This window comes from Vespula pensylvanica, chromosome 1, assembly GCF_014466175.1.
Source record: "Vespula pensylvanica isolate Volc-1 chromosome 1, ASM1446617v1, whole genome shotgun sequence".
Lineage (NCBI taxonomy): Eukaryota > Metazoa > Arthropoda > Insecta > Hymenoptera > Vespidae > Vespula > Vespula pensylvanica.
This window is the reverse complement of record NC_057685.1, coordinates 5111378-5116377: the sequence shown is the minus strand read 5'-3', so window position 1 is coordinate 5116377 and position 5000 is coordinate 5111378. Positions and strand designations below refer to the sequence as shown.

At 29.5% G+C, this 5000-nt stretch overlaps 1 long non-coding RNA gene across 1 annotated transcript in view; it reads left to right on the top strand.

Annotated features, from left to right (window-relative positions):
- Nucleotides 1–5000, top strand: part of LOC122632373 — an 11084-nt gene that overhangs the window by 5600 nt on the left and 484 nt on the right. The window lies entirely within an intron of this gene.

Below are 5000 nucleotides of genomic sequence, written 5' to 3'. Positions count from 1 at the left end.
ATAATAACGTAAAAATAATAATAATAAATAAATAAATAAATAAATAATAATATTAATAAGTAATAATAATAATAAAATAAAAAAATAATAATAAATAATAATAATAATAATAATAAACAGTAATATATTATTGATAACAATAATAACTGCTAATGTTAAATAGTAGAAGAAAAAAAAAATGGACAAAAACTCGAGTAAAAGAATGACTCTTAATTATAATATTATTATTAGCCGTGACGAGCCGAATAGATCGTAACGATTAATTACCGCAATGATATACATATATATATATATATATTATATATCTCTCGCGAGAATTATTCATATTATTATTGATCTATATACCTATATACATATATATATATATATAAATTTTTTTTGGATAATGTTTCCTTTCTTCTTTTTTACATACAATTATTATTATTTTTATTTTTATTCTTATTTTTATTTCTTTCTTTTTTATAATCGGACGACGATCGTATATAAAATTATAGAGCGTTGCTTTGAACTTCCACACATTGATCATCACACGCTAAATTACTTTTCAAACCCTTTCTTTCTTTTTTTTCTTTTTTATTTTAATTTAAATTTTTTATTTCGTCCATCCGTGACGATGTAAATAAATATCGAGAAGAGACGATTGTAACGATGTAAGGAATAGTGCGACGTAAAGACGTAGTAAATATAGTCAAAGTTGTAGAGGAAATAAAACAGAGGAAAAAAAAATATTATTACGAAGGATAAAGAAACCTCTAAAGAGTGTATGACGTGTATTGTACTAAGCAAGAAAAGACGAAGATAAACTATAATAAGTAATGTTATTATACTGGCAAGAGCTGGGTACCCCAGTCGGGCCAATATTCGATAAATATCGGTGCAGACATCTTTTTCTTCTTCCGTTTTACGAGCGTAAATACTTATATAAATATATATGCATATATATTTATATATATATACATATATATATATACGTATATATTTATATATTTATATACATATAAGTATATTTATATACGAAGTGAGTGATCCTTCTGTGTTTCTCAAGACGCCATATGCCAAGCTCGTATAGGCATCCTTGATATTTTCGAGAATACATATAATAAGCGATTTCCAATTATTAATATTATTATTATTATTATTACTATCATTATTCTTCTTCTTCTTCTTTTTATTATTATCATTATAATTATGAGGTAATCAGGAAAGTTTAAAGTGCCGTTTTTAGATCTATCTATCATTTATCTCTTTCGATTAGAACGACACGAATCTTTCATGATTGCCTGATAGATATTATTATTATTATTATATGATGATGATGATGATGATGATGATGATGATGGTGTTCATCATCATTGGAGAATGAGTGCTCTCGTGTTAGTTAATCTTATCTAGATCGTAGAAACTTCGAAGAAATATTCATCGAATCTAACATATAACGAAGATCACACACACACACACACATATATATATATATATATATATATATATATATATATATAAAATGTATACCTCGAGAGAGAAAGAATGAGAGAGAGAGAGCATTTTTTTACTCATCGTTATTTATCTTCTCCCATCGTTTTTCTTTTTTATTTTTTTTTCCTTTCTTTTTTCTTCTTTTCTTTTCCTTTTGGAATTGCAAAAGAGTTTCTCTATCCTTGATATGTGCAAGCAATAATAATAATAATTAATACGCTAAAGGAGAATCGATAATAACGGCAACGAAGATAGAACGAATGAGTAAACGAAACGTGCAACCTCAACGGCAATAATGATGATGATAATGATAGGAACGGGATTATTAGGAGGAAAATTAACATTTTTATATTTACACGTACGCGTACGCACACAAACACATTTACACGTTTATACATACATATTCAGATACATACATCGATGACTCAGCTATCGATTTCTATATATGGTCTTTCTCTCTACGCGAAGAAAAATAATATTTTTATTAAAATATTACCGAACGCGATAATCGATAGGTCTTGACAGAAGTTTCCGCCATTTTGATAATGAAGAAGAAGAAAAAAAAAAAAAGAAAAAGAGAAACTTTAGAATGAAAAAGATAAAGGTGTTAGATTTCGTATGCAGTTTGTTATATATAGACACGATCACACACATATACACACATACACACGTGTACATAACAATGAGAAAAATTAAGAGCAAGGAACGATCGGATCGTATGCATAATTCCCGAAACGAATGTACAAATATTTTTGTGACTTAAGACGACCGATTTAATCGATGTTCTTGTGTAATAGTAATAATAGTCGAAAGAAAATCTTGTCACTTAAAAATGCATACGTATGTGTATGTCTACATATGTCCACACATGTCCGTGCGATTCGGTGGGTGTTCGATTGAACAAAACGAAACAAGAAAAAGAAAGAAGGAAAGAGGGAAAGAAAAAAATACAAAATAAAAGAAAGATCAATTTTTATCGTCAATTCATCTTCGTTGAAAAAGCAATACGTACGTGTACTGGGAATAATTTAGGAAAAAGAGAGAGAGAGAGAGAGAGAGAGAGAGAGAGAGAGAGAGAGAGAGAGAGAGAGAAAATCGGAAAAAAGAAAAGGAGAAAAAATGTAAAAAGAAGAAGATGCGTAACTAAAGTCAATCTAACTCGATCAATTAAAAAATAAAATTCAATTAATCAATTGTCAAGATCGACGCCTCGTCGAATCGCCTAATCGTCTATTATACATCAAACGTCCGTAGATTATTTTCCCATTCGATCTTTTCGACGATTCTTCCATTGGATCGTAATAATTGATACGCGTTTCCCTTAAAACGAAATAATCGAAAATGAACGAAATAATTCGCGAACTATTACAAGTACAAAGAAAATCCATCGGGATTTTGTAATATTTCGAAACGGATCCATACGCGAAGAAACGCGAATATCGAATCAAAAGGTTTATAATTATCTTCTATGTGTGTAGAAACATAAACATAGATACATACGTACTTAAATGCAATGACGTACACATCTCAACACATACACGTATATGTATCGAAACTTTTCGAAGTAAAGAAAAAGAAAAAGAAGAAGGGGGTAAAAACAACAAAAAGGGAAAAGAAAATAATATTCTCTCGGACATGTAATCGTTGAATTAAATAATATAATCGTTGCTTCTCACTCTTTGATGTCAAGGACTTTTCTAATACGCTCTTTAAATCTCGAGAACTTGTTGTGAAACAACTATGAAAAGAAGGAAATAAAGAAAGACAGAAAGAAAGAATAATAAGAAAGAGAAGGGAAATAAAAGAAGAGAAAAGATTTTTCTCTCCATTTGAGAATCTTCGCAAATCTCCTCCCTTTCCTGTCGAAAGAAATTTTAAACGAGAAATAAATTAAAGAAAAGAAGGTATATATATATATATATAAAATTTCATTCCAATTCACCCCATACTCGTTGATATTAATTTAAACATTAAGTAGTAGCAAACGCAGAAAAAACAAAACTAAAATATAAAGCAAGGGCAAATCCGCAAGAAAGGGTTTTTGCTATCTCTTTTTTAATCGTAACGCGTGAATTTTTCGTGGTAAGCTCGAAATGAAATGAAAGAACAAAAATTGATTAAGAACTTGCGTGAAAGGACGAAAGGATTCTTATTCGAAGAATGTGAGAGAGAAAGAAAGAGAAAAAGAGAGAGAGAGAGAGAGAGAGAGAGAGAGAGAGAAGTATATAAAAAGTGCCTACACCAATAAATTATTCCCTAGCTTGTATAATGCGATTCAACGAGTACAGATAGTGTCAATTACCGATTAAAAAAGATAAAGGACAAAAGAAGGAAAGAAAGAAAGAAATAATAAGAACGAAAGAAAAGCAATAAATAAGTAAATAAATAAATAAGTAAATAAATAAACGAATAAATAAATGAACAAATATTGCTTGATCGATTTGAAATTTCAAAGAAACATGATTATGTACTTCATAAAGAGCAAAAGAGAGAAAATGAAAAATAGAGAAAAACAGAGAGAGAGAAAGAGGGGGAGAGAGAGAGAGAGAGAGAGAGAAAGAGAGAGAGAGAGAGAGAGACGATAATGACACTTTTGAGAGTGACAATTGCGTCACTACGCTATTACTACTATTACCATTAATCATCGTGCTTATTACACACGTATTGTTCTTGTCGTTATTATCTATCGCGGAAATACAGTTACGAGCCAGTCGTCGAGAAAAGGGTTATCGCGAACTAATTATAGAGGGCAAATTCAAATCGTCTAAACGTTCTTCGTAATATAGCAATACATACGTAGTTTTAAGATCAGAGAGAAAGAGAGAGAGAGAGAGAAATAGTAAGAGAATCGTAAATATATATATATATATATATATATATATATGTATACGTGTGATTTTTTTTCTTATATATACATATACACATACATAAAAAAAAGAAGAAAAGTAAAAAGAAAAGACGATCCTGTTTTAAATAAGATTTCCAAAAAAATCACAGACGTGATTTTTTAAACCAGTCGAGTCTCTCGATCTATGTATGTAAGTTATTAACTTGGAAAATAGAGCAACCGAACGAACGAACGAACGAACGAACGAACGAACGAACAAAAAAGATTTAAACGAATTTAAATTCGTCCTCCCTGATTGGTACGGAGCAAAAGATAAAAACGACCCCGCGATATTTTCGAAAAAAGACCGATGTGATATTAAACAAAAAGAAGAAAAAGAAAAAAAAAGGAAAAGAGAGAGAATGGGAAAAAAATAAGGTGAACTTTAATACCTTAATATCTTTACCTTACCTTACCTTAAATACATATTATAAGTAATAACATGATGTTGCATTGTGATAAGAAGAAAGAAAGAAAAAGAGAGAGAGAGAGAGAGAGAGAGAGAGAGAGAGAGAGAGATGAAAAGAGAAAAAGAAAGAAAGAGAGAAAGGGAGAGAGAGAGAGAAGATAAAAAAATAAAATAAAATAAAAATAAAAGTAAAAATAAAAATAAATAAATAAGAGAAAGAGAGAGAGAGAG